The sequence below is a fragment of the Gossypium hirsutum genome, chromosome A09 (assembly GCF_007990345.1).
Source record: "Gossypium hirsutum isolate 1008001.06 chromosome A09, Gossypium_hirsutum_v2.1, whole genome shotgun sequence".
Lineage (NCBI taxonomy): Eukaryota > Viridiplantae > Streptophyta > Magnoliopsida > Malvales > Malvaceae > Gossypium > Gossypium hirsutum.
In genome coordinates, this window is record NC_053432.1 from 14,909,748 (window position 1) to 14,933,043 (window position 23,296).

Sequence of the window (23,296 nt, forward strand, 5' to 3'; positions counted from 1 at the left end):
GGAGCTTTGATAGTGTGGGCGACTTCGACTTCAAAATCCCGAGTCCAATAGCTGAAGAACCAAAATCTATAAAACAGAGAATCAAAGAAACGGAGTAAGCATTAAATGCTTAGTAAGTTTTGAGCAAAGAATTTAGACACAACCAAAGTATAGCATTCATGTAGCTAAACAGATAATTTCATATGCACAAATTTTCAATATCATACTTACTTCACATTACCAACCCTTATATTCATACACAAAGATCAACTTAGCCAAAGGCCGGTAGCTCATTTATCAACTGAGCGAATACTTATTTGTAAGGGCTCAACTAATTCAAAGCACATACGAAACATACCTCAATTTTGGGATGTTACAAGCGTATTAACTGAAATTTTTACAGCAAGATCGTTCATTCCCGAATCACGTACCTTCGGAATTTAACCGGATATAGCTACTCGTTCAAATGCCTTCGGGACATAGCCCGGTTATAGTAACTCACACAAATGCCTTCGGGACTTAACCCGGATTTAGTAACTCGCACCAATGCCTTCGGGCTTAGCCCGGAATTAGTAACTCGCACCAATGCCTTCGGGCTTAGCCCGGAATTAGTAACTCGCACAAATGCCTTCGGATCTTAGTCCGGATATGGTCACTTAGCACAAAGCCTTCGGGACTTAGCCCGGACATCATTCGAATAACCATGCACATTTAACAATAAATCATGACACATTCGTATTTCATTTTCATTAGCAAAACTCAAACGCAAGACACTTATCACTCTTGCAATTTCGGCTCAATAGCCACGTACAAAGAGCATGATTTTGATTCGCTTAAAATATGATCTAATCAAATCATAATCTAAGTTCCATTACTCGAAAACTTACCTCGAATGTTGTCGAACGATTTCGATGGCTATTCGACCACTTTTTCCTTCCCTTTATCAGATTTAGTTCCCCTTTGCTCTTGAGCTTAATTTAACAAATAAATTGATTTAATCATTTGAGCATCGAAAAGAGGAACTCAAGGTACTTAGCCCATATATAATTCATTAGACATCAAAGTCACATATGTACGGAATCATGAATCAAACTCAACACATTAGTTAGTATTCTCCTTAGCCGAATTTTCTAAGTCAAGATAAATCCTTCAATATGCTTACCTATGGCCGAACAAACACATCAACCTATGTACTCATTCATGTGGCTGAATTTGCATGTTTATGTTGAGGCCAATTATATACTTAATACCACACACAAATGGCATACACTTTACTAACTAATGCATTACATATTATAACTCAATACGCATCCATCATTTACTCCATAACCGAAACACCATCATATGAAAATATATACCTTGAGATATTATATATGTCATGCCAATACATCATGTGCAAACATATATATATATATATATATATGTGTAAGAGCCGAATCACAAGGTTGATTATAACCAAACATAAACATAAATCCAAAACACAAATCTTACCTACCATGCAATAAGCATAAATCATACTTATGGATATACCATGGCCGAATACATCACAACACCTTACCATTTAAATTTTGATCATGGTTAAACAAAGAACTTAATGTCTCACTCAAAAATGCTAAAAAGAAAATCCAAGAGTTAATCAATCCACCATCACATGTATCATTAACAAGCTTCACATTTAGCATGCAATGACATTAACACAAAATCCACCTTGGCCGAATATCATCCCCATGACATAGCAAAGATTTGAACCATGGCTAATTAGAACTCAAGCTAGCAACTAAAAACATGCATGAATCTCATGGCACAACATCAACATACCTTAATCTAGATACAAGTATGGCCGAACCTCCTCCTAATCCTCTTCCAAACCAAACATGAAGCAAGAACTCCTTCCTTCTTCCTTAGAATTTTCGGCCAAGGATGAACCAAAGGATGAACACTTTTTTTTTTGTTTTCTTTTCTTCCACTCACGGCAATACGGGGGAGACAATCACACACATTCTTTCCTTTTTTTTCCCATTTCTTTATTACCCATACTCCTTATTTTATTTTTCCTAACATACATCACTAACATAACATGTTTGTGACATGTTTCCACTCATAGCATGGCCGGCCACTAAGCTTAAATTTGGGTAAATTGACATGCAAACCCATCATTTTCACAACATGCATTAATAGGCCATTTCACATTTGCCTAGCACATTTCTAAATTTTCTCACATAAGTCCTATTTGATAAAATTCACTTACAATTGACAAAATTCAAACATGAAATTTTCACACATGCATATATACATATAATAAGCATCAAATATGACAGCTAATTATTTTTATGACTCAGTTTTGTGGCCCCGAAACCACTTCCCGACTAGGGTCACTTTAGGGCTGTCACAGTTTTAATGCTTTAATATATTGTAATAAATGTTTTATAGTAATTATGAGTTATATGCTTACTGATTGTTATGAAAGCATGAATGTTATTATGGTCATTATCCACGACGTTACGAGCAAGTACGATGGAGATACTATATGCAAGTGAGGAAAAATCCCGTTTGAACCATAGGAATAGTTTAGAATACAAGTGACATGTCACTAGGAACTAAGATGTCCGAACTCATTGAGTGGTCTGGGTTCGTAAGATATGTGGCATCCGAGCTCGTTGAGAGGTCCGAGGTTGTAATGAATGCAATTCATGTAACATCCGAGCTCGTTGAGAGGTCCGATTTCATTATGGATTTGTTACATGTTGTGTGGTAGCTTCGGCTACATTGTATATGTGGCACTTATGTGCAAGGTTTCTGTATAACCAATAGTATTCCGAGAGTTCAACGGGTAATGTAATAACGTAATGAGAGTCCCGAGGAGGACATATGAAAGAGGTATGGTTATGGATACTTTATGTTGAGTGCAGGTATGTATGCTAAACTTATGAGTAATGCCTTAATAAAGATCGATTTACGATGAACCCGTATATATATATATGTCTGTATGATGAGTAAGTAAGAAGGTTTGAATAATGAATAATCTTTATGCATATGTTGCTATGTTTCTGCATGTTGATCCCTTACTACCATTTCATATTATTTGCATGTGGACTTACTAAACTTTAATGCTTACTCCCCTCTCTTTCCATCCTTGTAGTTCTGCCAAGCTAGCTAGGGGATCAAAAGCTGTCGAAGTATTCGATCACACTATCAAAGGACTATTGGGTATAGTGAAATTATTATTTTGAGTATGGCATGTATAGGAAACTTGGTCATTTTGTGATATGTGTCATGCTATTTGGCCAAATTGTGAAGGCTTAAGATAATGATAATTCATTTTGTAATGGCCATGTGATATGGCTCATATTTGATCATTTAGGTTGTAATCTAATTTCCCATGCATACATGTGCTAGTGTTTTGATGGTAGGATATGTTATTGCTTGGTGAGTGTAATATCCCGAATTAAGGCCTAATCGGAATAGTGGTTTTGTGACCACAAATCCGAGATAGAAATAATTATTTTATAATTATTTTGAGGTTTATGATATGATTGCATAATTGTGTAAAAATTTCGTGAAGAAATTTTTGGCATAACGATTTTAATTTAAAGTTAGAGACTAAATCGAATAAGTTGCAAAACTTGCATTCTAGAAGTTTTTAGTATGAAATTGCTTTGAAATATTAATTAGGAGGGCTTAAATGGTACTTGGACCAATTTTAAGTTTATGGACAAAATTAGGACATGGAAGGAATTTTTTTGAAAGTTTAGTAAGGAGGGGCATTTTGGTCATTTGGATATTAAATGAAATAAAAAGGGAAAAATAACACAAAATTGTTAGTTGCTGCCGAATGCTCCCTCTCTCCATAGCTAGGGTTTCTTCAACTTTCAAGCTTCATAGTAAGTGATTCCAAGCCCCGTTTTTAATGATTTTTACGTTTTTGAAATCCCGGTAACTCGGTATAGCTTATGATAGTAATATTTTGAGTTAGAGTTCATATTTGGAAACATACCCATAGGTGAATTTTGTGAATTTTTATGTTTTATGATAGAATATGAGGTTTTAAATTATGTTAGACAACTTGTGCTACTCGGTTTTGAGTAAAAACGAGTAAAAGAGCTTAATCGGCTAAAATACCTAATAGTCATAAGTACATGTTAGAGTGAGTATTTGATGTTGCCATAAAAGGGAAAAGTGATCAGCATGTTATAAAACATAAGAATAAGGAATTAAGTTTAATTCCCGAGATTTGGGGCAAAAGTGTAAATATGCAAAAGTTTAGGGGTAAAATTGTAATTTTGCTAAAATTTGAATTAAAGACTAATTTGATAATTTGAGTATTAAATAAGCTAAATGTGTTATTTTAGATCAAGAAAGACGTGGAATCGACCCCAATCGAGGAAAAGAAAAGATTGTGGAATAAATTGCAAAATCATTATATTTTGGTACCAAGGTAAGTTCATGTGTGAATAATGTAGCATAATTTTTATTTATAAGTTATTGATGTTAGTTATATGATATGCTGATTTTTATCATGAAATATATGCTTTGTGGTTATTTTCGAATAAAATGCAAATTATGTGTATTATTTGTTAAATATAAAGTGCTATCGAGTATTGGTTTCGGTATTTTACGGAAGATGGCAAGGATATGTGTTCGATGAAAATCCCGTTTGAACCTTAGGAATAGATTGGGATACAAGTGACATGTCACTAGGATGGTTGAGCATCCGAACACATTGAGTTGAGTCCGAGTTCACTTACGGATGCGAATGTTCGAACTCGTTGAGTTGAGTCCGAGTTCGTGAGATGTAACTAAGCATCCGAACTCGTTGATTGAGTCCGAGTTCACTTATGGATGCGAACGCCTGAGCTCGTTGAGTTGAGTTCGAGTTCACTTAGGGGCGGGTTACATGATTTCTTGATTACATATGTGGCACTTATGTGCAAATTATCCATGTATCCGAGCTATATTCAGATGTGTTCAACGGGTAAAATTTCTAGTGAAACGAAAGAACACTTAAGATGCAAGTGACGTTTTGGTAAGTGTTGTGAAATGAACACTTTGGACAGGTATGTACTTAACCCTCGGGTTGAAAATAGATACAACAACGATAAGGTGGTAAGATGATGAATGATGTTTAGAAATGTGATATATGTTTTGGTGATACTATGCTAAGGTTGTTTGGTATAATTGTATTGTTATGTTACTTGTTATTTGCATATGAACTTACTAAGCATTTATGCTTACTCCCTCCTTTTTATTCACTGTAGTTTTGAACAAGCCGGCTCGGGAATCAGGACAGGTCGAAGGTTCGATCACACTATCCGAAGGACATTTTTTGGTAAATGGCTTGTAAAACTTAAGTATGGCATGTATAGCAATATACCTATTTCGTGTAAATAATTTTGTGATATGGCGGTGATTTGGTTGAGAAAATGCTTGATAATGATAGGTCATGGAAATGACTAATTTAGACCATGTTTGATGTCATGGAAAGTTAATAGGTTATCTAGTCCATAAAAACTCATGAAAAGATGAAATTTGCCATAAACAGAACATTGCAGCAACACTGACGTGAGTTTGAAAATTTACTAAAAATCATAGAAATCGAATTTGGTGATGGATTAAATATGAAATTGAATCCCAATATGTCTATTTTCACATAAAACAAACGAAACAGGTAAAGGAATTATATGTTAGAGGATATTTGAATTTTGTGAAACAGGGCCAGAGTGATTTGTGGATCCCCTGTTCCAAATTTAGGAATTCACCATAAATTGTAAAAAAATACTTAGGTGTTTCATTTTATATTCTTGGAATCCTTATTGAGTCTAGTTTCAGGATAAACAAATGTCACAGTCATATAAATTTTTCACAGAGAGAGATATGGTTCGTAGTAAACAGAGGCCAGTCCAGCCAAGTCCTGAAACAGGGGTAACTTTAACTAATAAACTGTACTAATTGGCCCAGCCAAAAATTCTAGAAAAAAATTTAGTAAATAGATATATGAGTCTAGATTTAGGTAAAATTTACGGATCTTCATTTCGAGTTTCGTAACTCGAGATATGATTTTTCTTGTTACTGTGACGCAGGTAACTAGAAAGCTGTGAATGTAGAAACAAATGATTCAAAGTCTTAATTTGATAAATTATGTTCGGTAACACCTCAAGCTCGACTCCGGTGACGGTCTCGGGTGTGGGGGCGCTACAGTGAGTGCATGATAATGATGTGATATGCTTTTGATCGATGAATGTATGGTAAAGTATGAATTAGGTGCTAAAGGATAAGGGATGACCTAATGGCTTAAAATGACTATAAGTATGAATGCACAATTTGAAGTCATGATAACAAGTTTAATAATGCATGAAATTGGTGTGGGATGCCTCTAAATAATGTAACAAATGAATGTGCAATAGGATGACTTTATGAAGATGTGGTGTGGAATATTCGAGTAGTTGAATATGTCATGTTGCATGTTATAAAGTATGTTTGAATGTATGGGTGATTATTCGCTTGGAAAATAGCCTTTAAATGGTCCACACGGGTAGACACATGGACGTGTGTCTATGTAACACGCCTAACCCGTATCCGTTGCCAAAATAAGGTCATGAGGCATTACAAAATAAAACACGATCTCAAACAATTACTTATAATATATATAATTATTCACATACACAAGTCTCGAATGTTAATCAAAATTTATTTCATAAATTAATATATCTCTTAAATTTGAACATTTCACATCATATGCATATATAGTCATATCGTTCACATGTAACAATATAAAATATAATACATCAACAATTCCATATATATACGGCATTAGCATGGTAATCTATACGGACCTTATATGTTTTATATATTAATATTACTAAAAGCAAGCATTTGGTTATAAGTTCACTCACTTCATTTCTTGGTCTGATCGGCTAACCTGTATATATATTTTTATCTCATTATACACATTCATTACTTACACTTATTTAGCAAGTTCTTATAACCATACGTACACAGGTAATAAGCACCCATAAATATGAACACTTTACACATATACAAGGCACATAAAAACTTTGTTAATATAACAAATCCAAATGTCATGTATGCATGTCTTAACTTAATGCATAAATGAGCATCAAAATTTGTATCATGCATATACCTTTCTCTTTACCTACTAATTTCATAATTTATATTAATCCAATGTCATTCATAATGAACTAGATGTCCGAATATATATAACATCAAGACAAATCTTATATATTATGATTACGCCCTTGATATAGACTCAATATAAAACTAAACATATATATATAACTTAATCATCATATATGCATGCAAGGTGTGCATTTACCCAAAAGCCAAGGCCATACTTAACATTAAAGCATCAAACACATATCAAATAGTCAACTAGATTAATCATAAACCACATACATTATTTATCACTTAATAATCGCACTAACCAAGCTAGAACATAATCACCCATCATTGAAACAATGCCACATTTTACACTTTCCATCACATGATAATAAACATACCAAACACACATTATACCAATACTCTTTCATAGCCGAATCTTGCTGCTTAAAAATCACGTACATATCCAAACTTCCATCATTAATTACCAATAGACAAGTTCATTAAACAGTTGACTAGGAATTCACAAGACCAAGTTTAACATAATATGCAAGCCATTTTCAAAACATATAGTGCTTATCACATATATCTTGCATTCAAGGCATGCAACTTAGTAATCAAGATTAATATAAACCTTACCTATCATAACTGAACACTAATATAATAATTTAGCCATTTTCGCATGGCTTATGTACGTAACCAACTTTCGGCATTTTCAAAATACGATCCAGCCTATACATGCCATAAGTCAAATTCAAATATTTAAGTACCGAAGCTTTAGATAGTGTGATAAACTTTGCTGGCGATCCCCGAGCTTGTAACTTGAAATTAAAATCTATAAAACAAAGTAACATGAATACACAAAGTAAGCTACATAGCTTAGTAAGTCAAAAGAAAATAAACAATTTCAAGATATATTCGATTCATTTTGAGTTTAACTGAATTATATTAACATTGCTGAATTTAACTTCTAACTTAGAAGTGAAATAAATAATAACATTTTCAAGCATAGTTCTACCATGGCCGAATGCTTCCACAATCATATTAACTGAATGTCAATCAATTTTCTAAGTTAAAATATCATTATACAATCAAACACATATTTACTTATTCACATAAGCTCAAGAATCCAACTATAATATCATGTACATATACTACTTGTATGGCCGAACACATATATGATCACATATATATATACATATCCAAAATTAATTCCATAATATTCATACCATTTGTTCAAACCAAATATATTTTCTTAATTCATATATATATATATATATATATTTATGCTTTGCATCACATAAAACTTATCAACTTTCAAGTCTCACACATTCCTTATTACCAATAGCTAACAAGCTAAACCATACCTGGCCTTTTAGCTCATTTACACATTCGATCATGATTTACCTTTGCCCGATGAACCATTCAGAACTGGATAGGACACTCATATAAACACGCAAGTTGTACAATGCCAACGTCCCAGATGTGGTCTTACATGTAGTCACATATCGATGCCACTGTCCTAGACAGGGTCTTACTCATAAACACATATCGGAATCACATATCGATGCCATGGTCTTACTCGCACACATATATCGGAATCCTATGTCATGACATATGTATCTTAACTATTCCTAAGGTTCATACGGGGCTTTCGGATGTCGTAACTCGGTCGAACGAATGCTTGGACATGATTACCAAGCTTATTTGCATTCAGCAAAAGCATGTATAAATTCATATTTTAACTACCAGCATATATTTTTAGCATTTAACTACAATTAAACACATCTATTTGCTTATGGACTTACCTCGGACGTTATAAAACGAGACAGGGTTGCTAGTCGATAACTTTCGTTTTTCCTCAATCCAAATCTGATTTCTTTGGTTCTTGATCTAAAAATATTCAAATTAAACTCATTAAAACATATTTTCATTCAATTTAGTCCCAATACACATAAATGGGTGAATTACCATTTTACCCTTGACAGTTACAATTTTTACAATTTAGTCCCTATTACACAAAACACAAAATATTAAAAATTTCAAGGTACCCATGTTTGGCCGAATATACCTAGTGTTCATACAAGCCCATATATTTCATTTATTTCACATTTTAGTCCCTTAAATTATTATTTTTGCAATTTAGTCCTAATTACTCAAAAGCATCAAAAACTCCAATACAAAATATGTTAATCTAAAACATATATTTCATATTTCATCATCAAACAACAAAACTCACAAGCTATCAACAATGGCATAACTCAAAATATTCATCAAAATCAAAAATTAAAGCTTAGGTCTTGAAGATTACTAAGCAACGATCTCAAAAACGTAGAAATTATCAAAAACTGAACAAAAATGAACCTTGATTGAGCTTGAATATATGCCGAACCCTAGCTCTTGTTCTTTCTTTTTCTTTTGTTTATATTCGGCATGATGATGAAGAAATAAAAGATTATTTTTAGTTATCATATAATATAACATATATACTAACTTATTATTATTTCATGTTTTACATTTTTAACCTTATTTATCAAATTATAAAACCATTATACCATGGCCACTACCATCCACTTTACTTAGTAATGGGCAAATTGCAACATAAAGGCTTCCATTTTAAAAGCCAAGTACAATTCAGCCCCTATTAGAAACAACCACCTAATTTTCATTTTATGAAATTAAGTCATTTTATTTAATCGAACACTCAAAAGAAAAAATTAAATCACGAAAATTTCACAGATATAAATTTACACAAAATAAACACAGAAAAAAATTTTAAATATTTTTTTAACTCGGATTCGTGTTTCCAAAACCACTGTTCTGATTAGGGTATAAATCGGGCTGTTACAACTCTCCCCCCTTAGGGATTTTCGTCCCCGAAAATCTTACCGATGAATAGGTTCGGATAGCGTTCTCTCATTGCATCTTCTGGTTCCCAATTGCTTCCTCAACCCCATGTTTACACCACAATACCTTAACTAATGGAATTTTCTTATTTCGTAACTCTTTAATCTCACGAGTCAGAATGCGAATCGGTTCTTCTTCGTATGTCATATCGGGCTTCGTCTCGATCTCAGATGGACTAATCACATGTGAAAGGTCAGACCGATATCTACGAAGCATTGAAACATGGAACACATTGTGGATCTTTTCTAACTCAGGCGGCAACAATAGTCTGTAAGCAACTGGCCCGATACGCTCTATTACCTCATACGGCCTAATAAACCTCAGACTCAATTTATCTTTCCGACCAAATCTGAGTATTTTCTTCCACGGTGAGACTTTCAAGAAAACTTTATCTCCGATCTGAAACTCTATATCCTTGCGTTTCAAGTCCACATAAGATTTCTGATGATCCAATGCTGCTTTCAGACTTTCACGAATTACTTTCACTTTCTGTTCAGTTTCTCTGATCAAGTCGACCCCGTGTATCTTATTTTCATTGAGCTCATTCCAGTTTAATGGTGTACGACACTTATGACCGTACAAAGCCTCATAAGGTTCCATTTTGATACTCGATAGAAAGCTATTATTATACGCAAATTCAATTAGAGGTAGTTATCGTTCCCACGTACCTTTGAACTCGAGAATGAAACATCTCAACATATCCTCAAGTATCTGAATGATTCGCTCAGACTAACCATCTGTTTGCGGATGGAAAGTAGTACTGAAATGTAATTTCTTACCTAGTGCATCTTGTAGTTTCTTCCAAAATGGCGATGTAAACCTCGGATCTCTATCTGAAACAATAGATATAGGCACACCATGTAATCTCACAATCAGAGAAACATACAATTCAGCCAGCTTATCAAGTAAGTAGTCTATACGTACAGAAAAAAATGAGCCGATTTAGTCAATCTATCAACAACAACCCAGATTGTATCTTTCTTGCTCGGTGTCAATGGTAAACCAGATACAAAATCCATCGTGACTCTATCCCACTTCCACTCAGGTATCATGATAGGCTGAAGTAATCCTGAAGGCACCTGATGTTCAGCTTTTACTTGTTGACAGATTAAACATCTTGCAGCAAAGTCAGAAATGTCTCGTTTCATACCATGCCACCAGTAAAGCTGTTTCAGATCATTATACATTTTTGTACTACCTGGATGAATAGATAACCGACTTCTATGAGCTTCATTCAGAATCATTTGGATCAACTCTAAATTCCTCGAAATGCATATTCAGTCTCTGAATCTCAAACAGTCATCAGCATCAACTCTGAATTCTGATTTTGCATCCGTCTCATGCTGAGCTCGTTTTACATTCAACTCATTATCAACCTTCTAGGCATCACAAATTTGTTGAATAAATAATGGTCTTGCTTTCAATTCAGCTACTATCGAACCATCATCAGACATAGCCATATGCGCATTCATTGCACGCAAAGCAACTAGTGATTATCGGCTTAAAACATCAGCAACAACAACCTGAGTGATAGTCAATCACAAGCTCGTAGTCTTTTAGCAATTCTAACCATCAACGTCGTCTCAAATTTAGATCTTTCTGAGTCATCAAATATTTCAGGCTTTTATGATCAAAATAAACATGACATTTCTCACCGAACAGATAGTGATGCCAAATTTTCAATGCGAACACAATGGCTGCCAATTCTAGGTCATGTGTCGGATAGTTCTCTTCATGTGGCTTCAACTGTCTCAAGGCATAGGCTATAACTTTGCCTTCCTGCATTAAAACACAACCCAAACCATTTAAATATACGTCACTTTAAATAACAAATTCTTTACCCGATTCTGGCTGAACTAATACTGGTGCTTCGGTCAAAAGTGCTTTCAACTGATCAAAGCTTTTCTGGCATTTCTCTGACCACTCAAACTTAACATCTTTCTATAGTAGCTTCCTCATCGAGGATGCAATCATAAAGAAACCTTTCATGAACCGTCTATAATAACCTGTTAGTCCCAGAAAACTTCAGACTTCAGAAACATTTTTCGGAGGTTTCCAATCAAGTATAGCTGAAATTTTACCCGGATCAACCCGAATACCCGATGCTGACACCACATGACCCAGAAAAAAGACTTCACTTAACCAGAACTCACATTTACTGAACTTCACATACAACTACTTATCTCGCAATGTCTGTAATACAAGTCTCAAGTGTTCGGCATGTTTAGTTTCATCACGAGAGTAGATCAAAATGTCATCTATAAACACAACCACAAACTGGTCCAAATATGGTCTGGAGATCCAATTCATCAAATCCATGAAAACAGTTGGTGAATTAGTGAGTCCAAATGGCATAACCAAAAATTCATAGTGTCCGTACCTCATTCAGAAAACAGTCTTTGGTACATCTGAATCTTTAACTCGCAACTAATAGTAACCTAATCTCAAATCTATCTTCGAAAACACTGTAGCCCCTTTCAGTTGATCAAATATATCATCAATCCATGGCAACGGATTCTTATTCTTTATAGTCACCTTATTGAGCTGTCTATAATCAATGCACATTCTCATAGTTCCATCCTTCTTTATCACAAACAGTACTGGTGCACCCCAAGGAGAGAAACTCGGTCGCGCAAAACCTCTATCTGTCAACTCTTGCAACTGAGCTTTCAATTCTTTTAATTATGTAGGTGTCATTCTGTATGGAGCTATGGATGTCGGAGTCGTCCCTGGCATTAACTCAATACCAAAATCTACCTTTCGAATAGGTGGCAAACCCGGTAATTCTTCAGGAAACACATCTGGATACTCGCACACAATAGGTACTGATTCAATGTTTCTTTCAGCCACTTTACTATCAAGCACGTAGGCAAAATAAGCTTCACACGCTTTTCTCACATATTTCTGAGCTAGCATTGAAGAAATTACTGCTAGTAAATCATACAAATCACTAGATTCAATCCGAATAACCTCATCATTCTGACTCCGTAAATCAATTGTCTTTCCCTTGTAATTCACAACAGCATCATGTAATGTCAACCGGTCCATACCCAAAATTATGTCAAACTCATCAAATGGAAGCAACATCAAATTAGCTAGAAAGCACAAATCTCGAACCATCAAGGGACAATTCTTACACACTTTGTCAACCATAACACACCGGTCTAAGGGGTTTGGCACTCTAATCACAAACTCAGTAGACTTAACAAGTAGAGTCTTGCTAAATACTAATGTCTCACACACATAAGAATGAGTAGAACCAGGATCAATCAATGCAATTACATTAGTATCATAAAGAGTGAATGTACCAGTAATAACATCTGGGGATGAAGCCTCCTCTCGCACGCGAATGGCATAGGCTCTGGCAGGTGCACGAGCCTTAGATCTGACTGTTGTATCTTTATTTCCTCTCTGACTGCCACTCGCATTACCCACATTTCTCGGTGGTCTACCCCGAGCTACAGTATTATCGAATCTCGAGTTCTGCACTGGATTTTCTTCGGCTAACCCTAGGCAATCTCGAATATAATGATCTGTTGATCCATATTTAAAACCAGCCCAATCATGTAATCTACAACTGCCGGGATGTTGTTTACCATAGTGTTTACACTCGGGTTGATTTGATTTGACATTCCCCACACTAGCTACTAAGGTAGCTCTCGAACTCGCAGGTGGTCTATTCTGATCCTGTCTGGTATAACCTGAAGTGGCTCTAGAACGACTAAAATCATCTTGAAACTTTTTTGGTGTTGACTGAGCTGACTTACTAAATGATCTCTTATGCGAGTCTCTAGCTTCAAAATTAGCTCTTTTCTTCTCTTTCCCAAGCTCTTCAGCTTTGCAGGCTCGCTCAACAAGTACCACAAACTCTTTTATCTCAAGTATGCCAACTAACAGTTTAATGACTTCGTTCAGTCCATCTTCGAATCTTTTACACATTATGGTTTCGGTAGAAATACACTATCGGGCATACCGACTTAGTCTCACAAATTTTTGCTCATATTCTGTCACGGTCATCTGCCTTGTTTCAGCTCTAGAAATTCTTTTTGCTTCTGATCAATAAATCTTTAGATGATATACTTCTTATGGAACTCAGTCTAGAAGAATTCCCAGGTCACTCGCTCTCTCGGAACCACTGATACAAGGGTATTCCACTAGTGATATGCTGTGCCTCGCAGCAAAGATATGGCACACTTCAAACATTCATCTGAGGTACAAGACAGCTCATCAAACACACGGATAGTATTATCAAGCCAGAACTCAGCCCGCTCAGCATCATCATCATCCGTAGCTTTAAGCTATTCAGCCCCATGTTTTCTGATTTTATCAACAAATGGCTTATACAATCTCAACGGATCACTTACCTGAGGTACACCAGGCATCGAAGATGGATTAGTCGGGGTGGAGGTTGTTGTGCAGCCGGGGTAGTCCGGATATATTGAGCAAACCAGTCATTCATCATTTGGTAAAAGGCTTTTCTAGCCTCTCCTTCCTGGTTACTTGAAATAGGTCGAGAATCAACCGGGCTATCCCTTACGCGGGAGCAGGCGCTACACTCTCGACATCATCAGCTACAACTCTGTTAGGATCCATTTACTACATGAAAACACATTTTCAAATGTTAGAAGTCATCACACTATCATAGTATATGATATGGAATGTATAGCTAGACTCACACGCGCCACGATAGTCCTAGAACCGACTAAACTGTAGCTCTAATACAATCAAATGTAACACCCCTAACCCATATCCGTCGCCTAAATAGGGTCATGAGGCATTACAGAATAAAACATGATCTCAAACAATTACTTATAATATATATAATTATTCACATACACAAGTCTCGAACGTTAATCAAAATTTATTTCATAAATTAATACATCTCTTAAATTTGAACATTTCACATCATAGGTATATATAGTCATATAGTTCAAAAGTAACAATATAAAATATAATACATCAACAATTCCATATATATACGGCATTAGCATGGTAATCTATACGGACCTTATATGTTTTATATATTAATATTACTAAAAGTAAGCATTTGGTTATAAGTTAACTCACTTCATTGCTTGGTCTAATCGGCTAACATGTATATATATTTTTATCTCATTATACACATTCATTACTTACACTTATTTAACAAGTTCCTATAACCATATGTACACAGGTAATAAGCACCCATAAATATGAACACTTTACACATTTACAAGGCACATAAAAACTTTATTAATATAACAAATCCAAATGTCATGTACGCATGTCTTAACTTAATGCATAAATGAGCATCAAAATTTGTATCATGCATTTACCTTTCTCTTTGCCTACTAATTTCAAAATTTATATTAATCCAATGTCATTCATAATAAACTAGATGTCCGAGTATATATAACATCAAGAAAAATCTTATATATTATGATTACGCCCTTGATATAGACTCAATATAAAACTAAACATATATATAACTTAATCATCATATATGCATGCAAGGTGCGCATTTACCCAAAAGCCAAGGCCATACTTAACATTAAAGCATCAAACACATATCAAATAGTCGACTAGATTAATCATAAACCACATACATTATTTATCACTTAATAATCAAACTAACCAAGCTAGAACATAATCACCCATCATTGAAACAATACCGCATTTTACACTTTCCATCACGTGATAATAAACATACCAAACACACATTGTCGAAACCACCCCTTTATATTTAAAATTTTATTATTTAAATGAAAAAAGCGGGGGAATCGACTTTTTAAAAATATAAATGTGGAGTCACCACCGACCTTTTGTTTTGGTGTGATCGGATCACCTAAAAATGAGGTTAGTTTAATAAAACATTTTTGGTTTATTAAAACAACGATTTTGGTCTAGAACTTTTGAGAAAATGGGTTCGGGAGTCAGTTACGCATGAGGAAGGATTAGCACCCTCACTACGCCCAAAATTGGTACCGAATCGATTAAATACTGTCCTTATGTCTAAAATTAAAAAGTTTTTGAAATGTGGTTCTTTTTTATAAAGTTTGAGTAACCCGAGTTGGTTGCCAAAATCTTCTTGTTTCGATGTCCGAACATTTATAATTCGAGAATTACAAAAGGATGCTCAACTATTTAGTCCAACGAAAAACTGAAACCAGCACAGTAGGGTACGATTCCTCGAATTTCCAAACATTGATCATTGCCTTTCCTTATAAAATACGTGTGAAATTCCAAGGAGATATTCGATTATTTTGGGCAAATGAAAAAGTGCAACCTAGCACGATAGGGCTCGATTCTCAAATCGCCAAACATCGAACATCTTCTTCATTTTGAAAGATTTTAGAAAATGTGAGTGAAGTTCCGAAGGGATCTTCAATTGTTTTGGACCAATAAAAAAGTGCAACCCAGCACGATAGGGCACGATTCTCAAATCACCAAACATTGAACATCATCTTTGTTTTTAAGGTTTTTGATAAACATGAATGTAAACCTAAAGGAATATTCAATTGTTTTAGACAAACGAGAAATCACAACCCAGCACGATAAGGCATGATTCTCGAATTGTCAAACACCGAGTATTACCTTCGTTTTAAAGGATTTTTAGAAGACCTGAGTGAAATTTTGAAAGGATATTTGATTATTTTAAACAATCGAAATTGCAACCCAACACGTTAGGGCACGATTCCACGAATTGCCAAATATTGCGTATCGCCTTCGTTTAAGGGATTTTAAAATACATGAGTGAAATTTTGAAGTGATATTCGATTATTTTGAGCAAACGCGAAATTACAACCCAACACGTTAGGGCACGATTCCGCGAATTGTCAAATATCAAATCTCGTCTTTGTTTTAAAGAATTTTTGAATGAATGATTATAAAGCTAGCTTAAAACGTATTAATTTGACTCGAAATAAGACGAAATTAATCGTAAAAATTTGGATTTTATAGAACCGCATCTCAAAAACCAAGTGGAAAACAATGATATGAGGTAATAGATGTACGCATAAAATACAACAATAGAAGAGTGGAAGCAATACGATTTATTTGACCAACTAACAAACACTTACAACTAAGCACAATTAGCTTGGAAATATAGCTCAATCTCAATCATGCATGGAGAATAATTAACATGGCAATATAAAATAATGAACAAATAAATAATGCAACGATAACATGCATGGGAAATAATTTATATACAATACAATAAAGAAAATAATAGTACAACAATACAACACCACAAAATAATACATAAAAATGTGCCAAAATGACGTACATAGCATGATATAAAATAATTAACGCAAGATGTAAAAAGAGGAACAACATAGTAATTAGAAGCCAATGTGGTATAAAATGATTTTAAAATAGTGACGAATAAATGAACACATAATATATAGGTTGACCAATTTGCATAAAAAGTAAGGATATATAATTATTGAAATAGATATTATAGAGTGGAAATTTGAATCAAATTGCATGTAAAATGTTTTAGACACAAATGCATTTAAAAAAATGACAATGTACATGATAATAATGAATATAATATGAAGAGTAATAAAGATATGTGACAAGTTATAATACACTAAATAGATTTATAAAACATATATACATAAATGACTTTTAAAAATAATTATTTGTAAAAGCATAGAAATACCTACAAGCTTAAATTACTTTTATAACAAATTGTATAATGGACTTAAGAACATGCTTATATATATATGTAAAGAAGACTATATGTATGAAACACATGGATTTAATAATATATAGATCAAATGTAAGTATCAATAAATATACATATATAAATAATGATTACTTAGAAGATATGTTACGTAGGACTATATAATGAAATACAAGAAAAAATTTGAGAAATCATATGTATAAAATTATATAGGGTTAATAATATATATACGAAATAAGTTAAATTTAATATATATAAAAAAAATATGGTCATATGTACAAAGTATGTTTTTTTTAGGAGTATCTAGTTAAAAATGACCATATACATATAAAAAAAGAAAAATAATTTAAATGACATATACACCATATATATATATAAAAGGATCGAATATGAGGATAAAATATAAATATGTATATAAAAATAAATGAAAACTTTTTTTAAAAAAAGAATGATAAAACGATTTTAAGGATACATCAAGTTTTAAATTAGAAAATATGTAACAACACAAAACAAATAGTATATATCTAAAATAAATAATATATGAAAACCTTAGATTAATAATAAAATAATTTAAAAGTGAAGAATACGACAAATTTTAAATTAATATGGAAAAATGGCTAGAACTTAAACATGTACATATGGTGAAAGACAATTTAAATCTTATGTAAAACGTGAAAGGTTCTAAATATATATATATAATAAGATGTGTTCTTGAGAAATAAATTATATACATGATGGGCTAAAAAAATACGAACACAAATATACAAGTAGGTTTAAAAGGAATTATGTATGTAAAAGTAACGTAGAATTAATAATATATAGAATAAAAAAACTAGTCTTGCCAAGAACTATATATGCACAATATTATATGAATAAAACGAAGTAATATATAATTTTTTTTAAAACAATATGATAAAAGAAAACTTTAAAATAAAGACTTTATAAAAACAGGGGGTAATATTATCAAGTTAATTCAAAAAAGGTATGTATATACTTGTATAGAAAGTATTAAGTTGATAGGAAAAAAAATGATAGACCATGTAAATCAAATGGACGCAATTAAAATACAATTAAAATGAATGGGCTAATTTATAAATAAAATAATCAAAAGAGGGCCAACGTGTGATGCGCATCAATGTAAAAGGACTAGAATTGGAAATAACCCAAGTTCTAAAATGCAGAGTAGAGACACGGACCAAAACGCAAACACGCGCAAATTACAGGGCTAATTTTAAAACACAAGGTAGGCAAATTGGACACAAATTGAGGGCTATGCGAAAGGGGAAGGACTTGTTTCATAAATAGACCATTTTAGGCGCAAAAGGCTCCCCCCACCCTTCTTACACGGTACCGTTTTGCTTAATATTTGAAACTAAAAGCCATTGAATGGCAGCTTACTATTCCCCTTTTTTTTTCACCATAAGTAGCAGACCCAATTCTTAAGGTTTCAACACAGCAAATTTTAGGGTTTTCCCATCCCCCCATTTGACCATTCGACTGCCCCATTCCACCATTGAAATTGATGGACGGTGGCTCCCCATAGAGTCGTTTCATTCTCCTACTCTAAGCCTCACCTCGAAAGGTAAGATTTTTAGCCCGAAAACCCATCTCAAGCTTCGATTTCGACAAAGAAGAGATGGTCCCCGATGGCTCGTTTGAAGGTATGCTTCCTTTTTTATTATATTATGCAGAAAACATATGAAACACGAAAGGAAAATGAAACAGATGCGAAAAAAAAAAGAAAGAGCACAAGGCGTTCGAAAAAAATCACCTTCTTTGCTTTGTATTGTTTTTGTATTCTCTTTTTCGTATTCGTTTTTTGTTGCCTTCGTCAGTAACCATTACAAAGATTGAATCATTGGATTTATAGCCGGAAAGAAAACCCAAAAGAGAAAAATACAAAATAATTTCCTATTAGCTGCCATTCTCGTTGCTGTCTTTTGTTTCTTTTCGCAGGTACAGATGCGTGGCATGTGTACGAAGCTGTACTGGCGTGCAAGGGCTGTTGACATGGAGGCATGAGCGGCGTTGGGGCTGTACGGCGACTGAGGGCGGCGGCGCGAAGAGAGAGACCTAGGGTTCCAAAGTTGTAAAAAATTTTGGGCCTATCGGGCCTGTATTTGGGTTTGAAATTAGGTTATGTAACTTGGACTGATGGACTTTTATTGGACTGTTAATATATTTTTGTTTATTATTTTTTGGTTTTGTGTTTATCTGGGCCCGGGCTAAATTGGCCCATTACACACATTATACCAATACTCTTTCATAGCCGAATCTTGCTGCTTAAAAATCACGTACGTATCCAAACTTCCATCATTAATTACCAATAGACAAGTTCATTAAACATTTGACTAGGAATTTACAAGACGAAGTTTAACATAATACGCAAGCCATTTTCAAAACATCTAGTGCTCATCACATATACCTTGCATTCAAGGCACGCAACCTAGTAATCAAGTTTAATATAAACCTTACCTATCATAACCGAACACTAATATAATAATTTAGCCATTTTCGCATGGCTTATGTACATAACCAACTTTCGGCATTTTCAAAATATGATCCAGCCTATACATGCCATAAGTCAAATTCAAATATTTAAGTACCGAAGCTGTAGATAGTGTGATAAACTTTGCTGACGATCCCCGAGCTTGTAACTTGAAATCAAAATCTATAAAACAAAGTAACATGAATACACAAAGTAAGCTACATAGCTTAGTAAGTCAAAAGCAAATAAACAATTTCAAGATATATTCGATTCATTTTGAGTTTAACCGAATTATATTAACATTGCCGAATTTAACTTCGAACTTAGAAGTGAAATAAATAATTACATTTTCATGCATAATTCTACCATGGCCGAATGCTTCCACAATCATATTAACCGAATGTCAATCAACTTTCTAAGATAAAATATCATTATACAATCAAACAAATATTTTCTTATTCACATAAACTCAAGAATCCAACTATAATATCATGTACATATACTACTTGTATGGCCGAACACATATATGATCACATATATATATACATATACAAAATTAATTCCATAATATTCATACCATTTGTTCAAACCGAATATACTTGCTTAATTCATATATATATTTATCCTTTGCATCACATAAAACTTATTAACTTTCAAGTCTCACACATACCTTATTACCAATAGCTAATAAGCTAAACCATACCTGGCCTTTTAGCTTATTTACACATTCGATCATGATTTACGTTTTCCCGATGAACCATTCAGAATTGGATAGGACACTTGGATAAACACGCAAGTTGTACAAAGCCAACGTCCCAGACGTGGTCTTACACGTAGTCACATATCGATGCCATTGTCCCAGACAAGGTCTTACTCGTAAACACATATCGGAATCACATATCGATGCCATGGTCTTACTCGCACACATATATCGGAATCCTATGTCATGACATATGTATCCTAACTATTCCTAAGGTTCATACGAGGCTTTCGGACATTGTAACTCAGTCGAACGAATGCTTGGACATGATTACCAAGCTTATTCACATTCAAAAAAAGCATGTATAAATTCATATTTTAACTACCAGCATATATTTTTAGCATTTAACTACAATTAAACACATCTATTTGCTTATGGACTTACCTCGGACGTTATAAAAGGAGATAGGGCTGCTAGTCGACAACTTTCATTTTTCCCCGATCCCAAATCTAATTTCTTTGGTTCTTGATCTAAACATATTCAAATTAAGCTCATTAAAACCTATTTTCATTAAATTTAGGCCAAAAACACATAAATGGGTGAATTACCATTTTACCCCTGACATTTACAATTTTTACAATTTTGTCCCTATTGCACAAAACACAAAATATTCAAAATTTCAAGGTACCCATGTTTGGCCTAATATTCATAGTGTTCATACAAGCCCATATTTTCATTTATTTCACATTTTAGTCCCTCAAATTATTATTTTTTCAATTTAGTCCTAATTACTCAAAATCATCAAAAACTCCAATACAAAATATGTTAATCTAAAACATATCTTTCATATTTCATCATCAAGCAAAAAAACTCACAAGCTATCAACAATGGCATAACTCAAAATATTCACCAAAATCAAAAATTAAAGCTTGGGTCTTGAAGATTACTAAGCAACGATCTCAAAAATGTAAAAATTATCAAAAACCGAGCAAAAACGAACCTTGATTGAGCTTGAATATATGTCGAAGCCTAGCTCTTATTCTTTATTTTTCTTTTGTTTATATTCGGTAAGATGATGAAGAAATAAAAGATTATTTTTAGTTATCATATAATATAACATATATACTAACTTATTATTATTTCATGTTTTACATTGTTAACCTTATTTATCAAATTATAAAACCATTACACTATGGCCACTACCGTCCACTTTACTTAGTAATGGCCAAATTGTAACATAAAGGCTTCCATTCTAAAATCCAAGTACAATTCAACCCCTTTTAGAAACAACCACCTAATTTTCATTTTACGCGATTAAGTCCTTTTATTTAATCGGACACTCAAACAAAAAAATTAAATCAAAAAAATTTCACAGATATAAATTTACATAAGATAAACATAGAAAAAGAATTTTAAATATTTTTCTGACTCGGATTCGTGGTCCCAAAACCACCGTTCCAATTAGGGTCTAAATCGGGCTGTTACAGTCTAGACCGTGTGTAACACACAGTCTACCCCATGGGTATGTTGAATGGCCGTGTGTCCCTTTGTAACACCCCTCGCCCATGCCCGACGTTGGGACAGGGTTCGAGGTGTTACTTGACTTAAACTCAATCAATCACAGAAAAATAGGGCCGTAAAATTTCAATCAATTTAAAACTTTTCTTTTCACAAGCAATCTATCTTGTATACGGGCTTATGAGGCCCAAAACATAGATCCGAGGTGATTCAGAACCCAACCATGACCTTATGAAAAGCTTAGAAAATATCATGCATGCTCCACATGCCCGTGTGGGTATAGAACGCACGACCGTGTGCTAGGGACACGCCCATGTCCCTAACCCGTGTCTAAAAACCTGGGCATTCTGCCAAATCTGCACGTCCCAAGCACACACTCGTGCCCTATAACCATGTCCTTCACACAGCCGAGACACACAGCCATGTCTCTTGTCCGTGTGCTACAAGCATGCATACTGACTTTATGACACGGCCTGGGCACACGCCCATGTGGCCTGCCCGTGTACTAAAATGACTTGAAAGTTCTAAGTGCAAGGGACGCACGACCATAACACACACCCATGGGTGTGAGCCGTGTGTCACACATGGCCTAGACACACGCCCGTGTGTCTTACCCGTGTGGATAAACTAGGCTATTTCCCAAGCCATTTTGTCACCCATTTTGTACAACCTATACAAGATCATGTCAATATACAATTTTCACCCCAAAAGTCACCAATTAATTCAAAGAAAGAACATTATATGCATTCATCAAAATGAATAATAGCCATTATTCCAGGTCTAATACAAAATGAAGGGCTTTTATCTTAAACCAAAATACATGAACAATTTCTCAATAATACAACTTACTAGCCTAGCCTTATACATGCCACAATCAAAAATATGAATCCAACTATACCGGGTATAACGGACGATAGCGTGATCG

General features: G+C 34.1%; 1 long non-coding RNA gene across 1 annotated transcript; it reads left to right on the plus strand.

Annotated features, from left to right (window-relative positions):
* The first annotated feature begins 19,033 nt into the window (after positions 1-19,033).
* On the plus strand, positions 19,034-19,859 carry LOC107888710 (uncharacterized). Its single transcript, XR_001681456.2, has 2 exons — positions 19,034-19,326; positions 19,622-19,859. It is a non-coding gene; the product is annotated as an uncharacterized lncRNA (long non-coding RNA).
* Positions 19,860-23,296: the final 3,437 nt, after the last annotated feature.